The 12,761-nt window shown below is 39.9% G+C and overlaps 1 protein-coding gene across 1 annotated transcript in view; it reads right to left on the bottom strand.

The window, feature by feature from the left end:
* Window positions 1-12,761, bottom strand: part of LOC138249108 (gamma-aminobutyric acid receptor subunit gamma-3-like) — a 368,168-nt gene that overhangs the window by 142,358 nt on the left and 213,049 nt on the right. The gene's annotated exons all lie outside the window — the stretch shown is intronic.

Genomic DNA, 12,761 nt, shown 5'->3' with positions numbered 1-12,761 from the left:
ATATCTTGGAAGGGGAAGTCACTATCAGCTTTGCATCAAGGGTGCTCTGTGAATCAGAACTGAATTATTATGTCATTGAAAAAGAGTACACCACACTGTGGATTGCTCGCTCAGCAACTACATTATTGCAGTATGATGTGCTGGTTAAGCACATAGCTGGTAAAGACTTAGAGGAAGGTAAAGAGAACTGTTTATAGCATTAGTAGATTTAATGGAAAACAAAGCATGCAGTGAGGCTGATTGAAAGATAGCAGATGAGGAAGCTTTGGTAGAGGTAAAAATTAAAGGCATTGTTGTCAACGGTTGGCCAAAAACAAAAAATTTGGATGTGGAGATCCAACCCTTTTACAAAATGGCTAATAAACTCTCTATTGTAGATGGGGTGGTGCTGAGGAATGACAAATGTGTTCCACCCAGAACTATCCGCACTAAATTGATTATTGTTATACCTCATGAAGGTCATTTGGGTTGTACTATGACAAAGAGGAGGATCAGGGAACACTATTGGTGGCCATCTGTGGATAAGGAAGTAGATGCTGTAGTGAAAGATTGTGTGGTGTGTAACAATGCTGAGAAAGGCCTTAAAGTAGTGACACTTACTTTGCAACCCATAAACATACCAGAAAGGTCTTGGGTGGGAGTTGAAAATGACATGGTGGGCAAGTTCAGTTTTCTCCCACACCATTTATGCTATGCTTTTGTTCTGATGGACTATCGTAGCAAATGACCTGGGGTTACATTTTTTCCACACCTACTGCAGATAATGCCATTCGATTTTGAAAGATGTTTTCATGAGAGAAGGTATTCCACAATCCATTATTTCTGACAATGGTCTTCAATTTGTCAGTTATGAAATGGAAACATTCTTGAAACAGTCAGGCATATAACATCTAAAGAACTCACTCTATCATCCTCAAACCAATGGTTTGGTGGAGAGGATGAATAGGGTAGTAGGTGATTGAGAGAAATGGGCCAGAAACAACAACTTTGACACAGAAAAAGAGGTGAAATCCATGTTTTAGTTGTACTGCACAACTCCACATTCTCTCACTAAGTCACCCCGTTTGAATTGCTTAAAGTATGCAAATTTACATTTATTCCATATCCGGCATGGCTATCCAGATCAGTAAAAAAGAAAAGCACAAAAGAATTGGATGATTCAAGTTTGATGAATGGGGTGTTATGTGGTCAAGAGTTGTTGAAATGTGGGTATGATGTCATAATGTCAACAACAAGAATGTGTATAAGCCCTGGTGATGTGGTACATGTCAAGAACAGTACTTTTGTTAAAAAAGGAGACTGTAGTTATGGTGACACAGTGATGGTAAAGAAGATATGGGGGAATGCTGTGATGGTGGAAGGCGGACTTTGGTGGAGCATGGCCAAAATAGTGAAAGTAAAAAAATCTATATTTACAAGAAATTAAGAGAAGATCCACACTGGGGAGATAGTGAAACCTACTATCCAACCAGTTGAGACATCAGCAGGGGTGCCAAATGATATGGGTTTGCGTAGGTCTAAACGGAAAAAATGTGTAACTAGGAATTTGAGATAATTTGTAAGATATGTCTTTTTTGCTGTCAATGACATTGCAATAGCATAGGTGTTATATTGTTGTATTTTTCCATATAATAGTCCCTGTAAGTATTATTGTTTGCTTTTATTTATTTATTATTGTATTTTATTTTTGTTTAAAAGAAAAAGAGGTAATATATTATAATCTGCATTTGTAAAAAGCAGAATGGTTAAATAGGATGTTGTTAGAAGGTTGCATCTTTCATGTGCTTGCCAAGCGTTCTACAGTGTTTGTTGGAGCATCTTGACGGAAATAAGAGGCGACTCCTTGAGTTGTCCTGTACACTGAAAATATTCTCTTATTGCCGTTTCTACTCACCCGTGTTTGGGACGGTGACTACTAAATGTTTCCAACCTCAACAATGGAGAGTTTTGCCAAAATTATTTTGGCCAACACAGCAAGAACCCTTTTGACAAAAATAAATAATACCAAGGTAGCATGGTAGAACAGTCAGCATTTTTTTCTGGAGAAAATCAACATCCCTCACACTCTCTGATTATTTTTCCAGTAGTTGTGTGAGATGTGCCCATTTATTTTGCGATGGAGTACCAGGGCGCAACTGACATTATAAAAAAGCTATCAGTATTTCCAATAACAGTGTCATCAGAGAGGATCAGGAAAAAATGTTTTACTGATATCACAGTTGGGGTAACATCACAATATCCTGCACTTTATATAAGGTATTTATACAAGGTAAAGAATGAGAGATGCTGGTGGACCACTGGCTGGGGGAGCCCACCTTTTGAGCTGAACCCCTTCCATATTTTTGTGTGCTTTCTCCCCTGCAGTGATAGCCCCATCAATCGTTTATGAGGTAGTACAGTTTGCAAAACTTTGTCTCTCCACAAAGCATTTCTCATGCACTGCCTGGTGGGGCAGAAATATTTCAGAGAGTTGTGACCGTTCAGGGGAACAGGTGCCTTGCTGCACAATGTCTTTCCTGGCCTTGTCTGAGCATTCTTTATGTTTAATGTGAGACCGAACAATTATTAGCATTTAAACTGACTAAATGAAGAGGGAGGTGCAAAAATATCACTTATTTGAAAGGAAAGGCCTCTGTCTAGAAATATAATGTCCCCAGGACACTTTGAAGCATTACCCCAGTTCGGTCACATTCACTTGCAGGCGTGTCTTGTGTGCTTCTCCACAGAGTGCTTGAGCTATGTGCGACTCATGTGTTTAGGCTTCCTCGTGCTTATGTGCATGCGCCTGGTGAGTGAGCGTATTTGCATGTGCATAAGTGCGTGTATAGCTCAGCTGCCAAGTTTACAGATTGCCTATGTGTGATATTTCCAAGGTATCAAGGTGCTTATTAGTGACATTCAACCGCCACATGTATGACACTTATAGTGACAATTTCTCACATGTAAAACCTAGCAAATAACTCATGAACTTTGCAACAAATATTACTAAAGTATGGTGTGACAGTGCACCATCAATTACAAGCAGCACATTTTCCATTGTAATGGCCACTAAATCAGCAAAAACAGTTTTATTGATAAACCTATGTAGCGTGCAAGTGAAAATGTGTGGAAATCTGGTTTCACTGACTGTTTCATTTGTGCTTGTCTTGATGTGTATTGCCATTAACTTCAGCATTATAAAATACTGTTCTTTCCAAATTACAGGTATATTTTGCAAACTTGTAGCATTCATTTACATTTATTTCAATATTGATGCATCTTAGGGAAAAAAATTGCATTTTACAGCCTCTACTTTCCCACTCAGCAACTAAGTCATATAATATAGAACATTACTCAAAGTAGTATCTGGGCAAGTTAATTTTGTACACTGAATTCCTGATAATATCTACTTCTTCTATTAGGCAGGTCTCATGGCAAAGATGTAATAAGGCCTGGCAACGATTCCTTAAAACTTAAGGTCTTGCATTGTTCATTCCCATTATAGAAAATCCACAACTCCGGTCTGAAAGCTTAGGCTGGCCTAAAAATATAACGGTCAGTTTATTTATCAGACTAGTATTAGTTAGCAAAGGAAACACTTCAAAGCTGCTAATGGTATATACTTAAATGTTTACAATAATGTTATGATTTAAAGCACAGGGAATGCACATGCAGCAATTAATGAACTACCTGGTAAGTCTCACATTAAGCATGTCATGTTTCATGTTTAACTCACACCGTATCCCTGCATGCTCTGCTATGGCGAGTCCTGTGCATCAGCCGAAGGATCACACTGTAGAAAAGTTTCCAAGGTTGACAGGTCTGGGCAGAGGAGGGGGAGTGACAAAAGAATATTGCGCATGCTATGGTAAAGCTCCCACAAATTGCTGGCCATGTCAGTCTCACATAGGTAAACCAATTACTAAGTGTGGGCAGTAAAGTCTGCGCTGCTGGCGGAGTTCACAGAGTTTTTGCCACTCTGTGCTCTGCTTGGAGTGAGAAGTTTGGCAAAACCTCCGCACACTACTGCAATGCAGAGATCACTGGCACTCCCCCATTTTTCCCTCCCTTTTCACAAAACCTATCACAGTGCACATCCTAATTACGGTAGTTCCTCTGCGCTCCCATGCATATGTCACACACAGCAATGAATTCTGGAAAAGAACTACAATTCACAGCTTGCCAGAGGGCATGCCTATTCAGCAGCCGCTCTGTGTGTGTGTTTAGTTAGACGTGGTAGTAACATTATGGCTCCTTTCAGCTGAGGCACTGCTGGAGTGAGTACTGTAGGATGAAAACACTGCTGCTCATGTTGCTCCACTTGTTCATGAGTACTCACTTTTCTGTCTCCCACCTTATAGCGTTCAGCTGCTGTGGTTTGTCGGAGTGTCTATGAGTCCTTAGTTCATGTTGAATTGTTCGGTATCATAGTGGCTGCTTCAGTAATTGAAGCTGTGATCCATTGTTTTGATTAACCATTTATTGGTTAGCTTTCCCAGAAACAAATGGCATTCAGGGTATCTGAGGCTTCCCAGTGGTTCATTTGGATATTAATTTGAAATTTAACCAATAGTAGTCTTCTTCATATGTTGTCAACTTGCGCACACCATTATTATTAGTGTTAATTAATATTTTCATTAGCCAACATTTTCCATTCTGTATTAAAAGACCTTACCCTTCTTTCAAATGCCTGAAACAATTCCTCTGTTTGAAGTATTTTTCCTTTTTTTGCTCTCATAATTCCTCGCATAGAGACGGCTGCCATGTCCCATCAATGGGACAGGCTGTGAATAATGTCAGATCAGCTGTAATTAAACACATTTCACATAGCATTTCTCATGTTATATTTCCTTTTCACTGAAACTGAGATGAACAAATATATTCCCTGCTTTTTCTTGTCACTGTGTACCAATATGGTCAGCAGCTAGCTTTCAAACCCATACTGTCAGCAGCTTTTAATTAAGAAGGCATTAGAACATGTTTCAGTGCACACCGGATACCCCTCCCCATGCTATGTGGACACCCTCCCTCCCCAATCCCTTCTCTTCTTCACACAAGAATGTTGTATTTAAAGCCGAGGCATTTAAACTTTAATTAATGATCTGCATGTTTTAAGTCTCTTCTGAGGTGTCTCTTCAAAAGCCAACAGCTTTCTGCATATATGGTAAAGTACTGTGAATTATGAAACAGACTGTTCTCAGTTCTGCAGCTCTGCCTGCTGGCGGAACTCTGCGGAATCTCTCGGAGTTTTGGTGCAACTCCGCAGAATTTGATAGAGTAGAACTCTGTGAGTTTCACCCACCCTTACCAAATATCTCTTGAACATAACTTTGTCTGACTGTAGCTTTTGATGTACTCAAGATGTACTTTGAGAGAGATGCAGGGATGTAAACACGTGAAATATACTATAACTCAAAAAACAATAGTGTTCACAGTTTATTTCAAAACAATAAAGGGATATTATGTGAAAAATGTAACCTGTGCGTTGAACACCAATTGTACTATCTAGTAAGATGAAAGTCTCTGGAAATTAACAATGCACTAAGGCAACACGAAAAAGTCAGATGTTACTTTAAGTAGACAAGGTAATGGAAGCAAATTGTATTGTATTGTATTGTATTGTAATCATATTTATATAGCGCTTACTACCCCTGACGAGGCGTCGAAGCGCTTTTCGATGAGTAGCACGCTACTCTGGAACCCAACAAGAATTAGTGATGGATTAGTATTGTTAAATAATTAGTACAGTTTTTGTATTATTATGAGTTAATTTGAGCCGCGGATATGAGAGTTTGTTAGTTAGATTGACTGGAGTAATGGAGGGGTGGAGGAGGAAAGAAATCCAGAAATGTTAATTGGGAGTATATCCTTCATTTACTCAACCCAAAGGCTTGGGATGAGTAAAGAGGGGCGGAGGGGGAAGAGTATGTGGAAGGGTTAGGGAGAGCATAGTAGCAGGGTGAGATAAATGCAGGAGAATTTAGTAGGGTTGTGTGGGAGGTCACAGTAGTAGAGTGAGGTTTGGTGAGTTAGATGTGGAAGCGGAGGGAAGAGCTTAGGCAGAGATATTTAGGAGATGAAAGTGGTAGAAGCGATTTGGGATGAGTCAGAATGAGGATGGAGGATAGTTTGATAGAGACATGACATAAGAGTGATGAGTAGATAAGTGTGATAAGATGAGAGCAGGAATTCATAGATATCTAGTATAACAACCCACCCAGGATCCATGCAATGATCCAAGAACATGCCAAGCACAGAAACAACATATACACATACATACATATATATATATATACACACACAATAATACACACACATATGCACATACAATACATAATTAGAATCATGGGTAAAAAATACTTAGTCAGACAGGTTTAAAGAGTGTGTGTGTATTTTATTGTTATGACATAGTAGCAATACATATTTTCTAAAGAAACTATAAATAAATAGAAATATACATATAATCTGAAAAAAATATTTATCAACATAGGCATATGCAGTTCATAGTTGTTTGAGTAAGGTGGTTATGAAGGAAAGAGCCAACTCTTGAGTAGTTTTCTGAAGACAAGAAAGTTGTCTGTGGCTCTTATAGTTGGGGGTAATGAGTTCCATAGTTTGGCTGCTTGGACGGAGAAGGATGAACCCCCTATAGTCTTTTTCTTGTATGGTGGTGTTCTAAGGCGGGGTGCCAATCTTGAGCGGAGGGTTCTTTGTTGGATGTCTTTGGTACTTTTCTTTCTGATAAAAAGTGGTCCTGTTCCATGTATAGCTTTGTGGGTGATACAAAGCAGCTTGGAAGTGCATCTTCTGGCAACGGGTAACCAGTGTAGTGCTCTCAAGGCAGGGGAGATGTGGGCTTGCAGCTTTACATGTAATAGCAGCCTGGCTGCGGAATTCTGGATACGTTGTAGTTTTTTCATAACAGATAGAGATGATCCATGGTAGATGCTATTGGCATAATCCAGTTTGGATAGTACAAATGTGAGGAGGATGCATGCAATCATACGGTATGATAATGCTTGGAGGGGGTTACTCCACTTAGACTGTCTTCTGAGCTGTACAGTTTATATGACCTTGCCATTTTTCAGTGTTGCTTATCTTGAAGATGAATACACCAAGGGCTTCACAATGTGAGATAGGTGATGTGGTTGATTGTTCGTGTAGAGTTTGCAGTAATAGAAAGTATTTGTCTCTCTTTAAGCACTTGTGATGACCAAAATTTTTTACAACAAATGATGGCCCCTCATCTCAACACTCCTGTGGATCATTTGAAGTTCTTTGGGATAAGGGCTTACCTCTGATGATGCTGCAGGGCGTATGTCAGAATATCACTGACAAAAGCATTGTATGACATAACGTCTGCGGTCTAAATATGATTTACAAAAATATTGCTCCATTAGATGTAGTCTTTCTATTATTAAGTCCAATAGTGTGATATTTTTGTATCCTATATTTAGGACACATACATTTTGTCAGAAGATAGTTAGCCCACAATAGTCTGGAGCTATACCAAGGCTGAGCAAGTCTTTGAAAATAGTTCAGAGTAATCGCACAAACCGTTGTATGCAAAAAAGTCATCATGTGTGTACTCGTGAGTTTATGATTATGTTTTATGCTATGCCACCTCTACAGATTGATAATCATTTTGAAGAAAAATGTTGCCTTACACCCCTTGTCCTCAATAAGAGTCTTTCCCAAAATCAATAATTATTTTAATTCCCCTTCTCCTCTAGTTTTGTTCTTTGTTGAATAAATCATGCAGTATTGTCCATCTTTTGACTGGAAATGATGTGCTTTCTTTAGCACAAGAAGTATTTGTTTCAAAACCACTCTACTTTCCTAACATTTTGCAAATAACATTTGAATCATTGCTGGAAGCAGGAGGGACAATTCTATTTCTCATTCAGAGATAATTCTCTGACATGAGAGAACTACAATAACATTCAAGAGTTGTTTTCTTTCAGCCATTCAAATCATGAAAGCACGTAAGAGCAGAGGATATTATTTATTAGGAGCTAATAAATCTTGTGATTCTAAGACTGCAGACTGGTGGGCAGAAAGAGTCTACTTCTAAGTAACAGGACAGCAAAAATATTACAACCTCACCATGAAGATGAGAGTGCTCCTCACCCTGAGGAAGTAACAAATACAGATTGAAGTCACATGAAGTCGACAATAAACATCCTTTGCTTCTACTTATCACTGTGCAAATTTTAGAATATGAGCAGGCTCTTTTTGAAAGGAGAGGCACAGCAATTGGCTTTCTGCACCTGATTTTGAAATAAAAGCAGATGCATTAAATGTGAGGCCTCAGCAATCCATCTCACCTGTGCATATGCAGGTGTATACCATTTCCGCTACATGCTAAGTCTCCATTTTGAATCCCACTGAACTTTTCCAATAAATAAATACACATCTTCAAAGTTAAACATTCCTCATAAACACAATGGGCTACTCACTCTGTTATCACCAATGCTGTTTTTCTGTCTGGATTGACAGTGCATCTAGAAAATAGACCTTTTTGAGTAGATACTTCTTTTTCTTGTCATACATGAGAGTTACACCTGAGTATCTAGGTTTCATTAGCAAATCATTTCTGTGAGTAGGTTCCAGGAGTAAAACATACTTACTCAAAAAACAATCAGTATGTTTTTCTATCAGAAATGTATGAATAAGTCACTCCTAAAGCTGGACCTTTTCACTGAAAATGCTTTGTGAACCAGTCCTGGCTATTTAGGCATGACACACAACTAAAATAAAAAAAACTTTGTGAACAAGACCTAATGTGTGCAATATACCAACACATACAGCTGCTTTGCCAAACTCAGTTCAGCTGCACACATGAAATACAACAATATTTTATCATTTTGCTTTTCAAACTGCTTAATGTTGCCAAAAGGTGGTCAAATGTGTAACCAACCTAAAAAGGTCACAGATTAGCATAAAACGTCACTTTGAAACAAGGTTTTACTAGCTCCCCTACTTTTTCAAGCATCAAGAAATTTAATTTGTAAGAATTAACTCCATGTGATATTAGCTGGAAAACCTGTGCTGCAACAGCTAACACTATTTGAAAAGCAGTGTAACCTGGTCAGTATGTTTTACAATTTGAAATAGTCTGACATTGACACAATCTCTTTCAGAAGAGATGCCAGTTCAAGATGCTAACATACCTACAAGGCCCCGCACAACAAAGGACCAGCATACTTCAGCAAACACCTGACCTTCCACCAACAGACCAGACACCTCAGATCAGCTATCCTCTCCCTCACAGACACCCCACAGATCTGTGGAGCCTACATCAGAGGACGCTTCTTCTCACACCTGGCAGCCAAGGCTTGGAACAACCTCTCCCTGCACATCAGGACTGCACCGTCACTCCAGCAATTCAAAAAAGATCTAAAGACCTAAATGTTCCAATGATGATTTCTCCAAGTAGCAGCATACAGCTCCAGTACCTCAAGACCCTCATTGGTGATTTGCCACTCTCTTTAAATGTTTAATTGATTGACTGAATATACAGCAAGTGTAATTACAGAATAGCTTGTATTTCTCTACTCATGATGGAACAATGTGAGCATGGGCTGTAATCATGTCTGGTGATGTGCAATTCTGAATATCTGTTAATTTCTCCATTCCAGAACTAAGCAAAGAGCAAATTAAATTACTTGATGTACTTTATTGACAAAAAAACATGATAAAATCATTTAAAGTTGCAATTGAATGTAAGCAGACAATTCTTGCTCAATAATGCAGAAAGTTACCTCATTTACATTCGCTGGACATGAAAAATGTATTTTGTTTGCAAACTACAGGCTAGCAACAAAACATTGTGTTTGCCAACTGCTCTCATAAAATCCTGCTTCGAAAAATAGTATTTTGACAGGTAAGTCCTGATGGCGAGTAGACCAATAATTATTGTATTTCATAAAAATAAGACACTGAGCCATTCAGAATTTATTGGCTGTGACAATAATCAATCAATCAATCAAAGTTTTGTTTTGGACACCAAAGTGACCATAAAAGCACAAGTTGAAAACAGCTAAAATAAACATCAAAACAGTCTAAGTAGTTACAAAAACATGCATAAAATAAAAAGACAGTTAAAAAGTATCAAACAGACTATTAAATTGCATAACATGTTAAATCTTGTAAAGTGCAAAACATTTTAACAAAATACAATTTAAAATTCAGTATAAAGCTTGTAACTATTGGATGAAAGGTTGATCTAGCAATTAAAACAGTAGAGAATTTCTACTGCTAATTGCACATTTAAGAATGAACATATACTGGCACAGTGAGAAGGGGAATCAAGCTGTTGCAGATCACCTAGGGCTACTCTCGAGGATCTGAGCACCTTGTTTCATAAAATAGGGATTAAGAACCTCCTAGTAAGGTCATTATAAAACTTATTGAAGAGAACAAAATGCAACAAACCTTGCGGTGAAGACTCATCACAGGGGCATATTAGGACTTTGGAGGGCTCAAATTGGCCAAGAGGAAAACCAAGATGCCACCTTATAAAGCCAACCCGAACGTGGTAAGTAATAACCTGTCACAGGAGCCATCAATCCACTCAAAATATGGCTCCGTAGACGGAGAAGTTTGAATCTCCACTTGCTCTTTGCTGGACCTTTTTTTTAGTTCTATATCCTCTCTAAGGGCCAGATGTAGGTATGTTAAAATTTGAGACTTGCAATTTGCGAGTCATACCGACTCGCAAATTGCAACTCGCAAAAGTGCATGCAGAAAGGTGTCTCAGACACCTTCTGCGACTCGCTATCGGGTCGCAAAGACCCACCTCATGAATATTAATGAGGTGGGTCACATTTTGCGACCCCTTAGCGAGTCCATGCACTCGCAGGGATGGTGGCCTGCTGGAGACAGCAGACCTCATTGTCTGTGACTGCTTTTTTAATAAAGCAGTTTTTTTTTCTTTTTGCAGCCTGTTTTCCTTAAAGGGAAACGAGTTGCAAAAAGAAAAACTTCCAAAACCCTTTGGTTTCGGTTTTTTCAGAGTAGGCAGTGGTTCATAGGACCACTGCCTGCTCTGAAATAACATTTTTTTCGTCATTCACAAAGGGGAAGGGGTCCCATGGGGACCCCTTCCCTTTTGCGAATGAGTTACCACCCACTTCAAGTGGGTGGTAACTGCGAGTTGGTTTGCGACCGCATTCGCTCAGCATGGCGATGCGGTCGCAAATAGGAAGGGAACACCCCTTCCTATTTGCGAGTCGCAGCCTCAAATTGCGAGTCGGTACCGACTCGCAATTTGAGGTTGTGCATCGCAAACGGCCTTTTGCATATCGCAAAGACAGGTGGCATGTACAGAGGAGCACCTTCCTCCCTGACACAAGCGTCTGACCCAGTTAAAGGTGAGTCATTTCTCAGTTATAGGGAGTTGAGGTTTCCAAGAAGCATACATGTTATTATGGAAGTAAATAAAAGGAGCACAAAGTGTGAGAAGTAGTACGTATAACTGAACACTAACAAACTAGAAACAAATATATTTGATGCAGTTCACTCACTGAAGAAAGAGATGTGTCTTCTGCTTAGAGGTAAACCGCACCCTAGAGCATAAAAAGTAAAACAAGCTTGCATTGACTTTCCAAAGTTCCCAGGAACAAGGCACCTCCCCATTCAACCTCCATAAGTAAAAAACAGAAAACGACTGTACCAATATCACGATTCACTTCTGCACATAGCACAGGACTTTGCTGTCTTTCAGTATCCCAGTCAACCCCATTTCAGAGAGACAGGATGCTTACTGCGATACTGTCTGAATTCAGATCTCTCATGCAGTGACCCCTGATTATTCTTTAGTAGGAAACCATAATGTCTACCTCTCCTCCAGACAAGATAGGGTCTTTGCCATGTTAGTTGCCTCCACCAGCACACGATCCTTAACCTACCTCCAACATTAGTAGACGGCTCACCGTCCATGCATGTCATGGATACTTCTTTACTTACAGGGCATCCCTTGGCTGTTGGGGACAGTACCCTGAAAACTACAGGCCCATTTTGGGCCCACTGTACATGACTAATGGAACAACAGTCCATCCTTGGTTTCACCAAGTTCATTAGAGAAATTCATTTTCATAGCCCATGTAAGTCTATAGGCTGACCTTTCCACAACAGCCAAGCATTGGTTCAGGAGATACTGCAAAACAAATGAGAGATGAAATACAGCAACATTGAAGGTATTTTCTGCCTGCATCAACGGCAGTCTAAGTACTTAGGAGCATATTTATACTCTGTTTGCGCCGGAATTGCCTCGTTTTTTTTACGCAATTCCGACGCAAAACTAACTCCATATTTATACTTTGGCGTTAGACGCGTCTAGCGCCAAAGTCCATGGAGTTTGCGTCATTTTTTAGCGTGGACACCTACTTTGCGTTAATGATATGCAAGGTAGGCGTTCCCGTCTAAAAAAGTGACTCCGAGGCATGTGCGCCGTATTTACACTCCCGGGCAAAATTCACGCCCAGGAGTGGGCGGGTCAAAAAAAATGACGTCCAGCCGCTTTTGCGCCGTTTTTTAGCGCCTGGACAAGGCAGGAGTTAAGGGACCTGTGGGCTCGGAAGGAGCCCAGAGGTGCCCTCCCATGCCCCCAGGGACCCCCCCTGTCACCCTTGCCCACCCCAGGAGGACACCCAAGGATGGAGGGACCCATCCCAGGGACATTAAGGTAAGTTCAGGTAAGTATTTTTTTATTCTTTTTTTGTGGCATAGGGGGGCCTGATTTGTGCCCCCCTACATGCCACTATGCCCAATGACCATGC

Source organism: Pleurodeles waltl, chromosome 8, assembly GCF_031143425.1.
Source record: "Pleurodeles waltl isolate 20211129_DDA chromosome 8, aPleWal1.hap1.20221129, whole genome shotgun sequence".
In the NCBI taxonomy this organism is placed as follows: Eukaryota; Metazoa; Chordata; class Amphibia; order Caudata; family Salamandridae; genus Pleurodeles; species Pleurodeles waltl.
The sequence above is the reverse complement of the archived record's forward strand: the minus strand, read 5'-3'. Positions and strand labels throughout refer to the sequence as shown.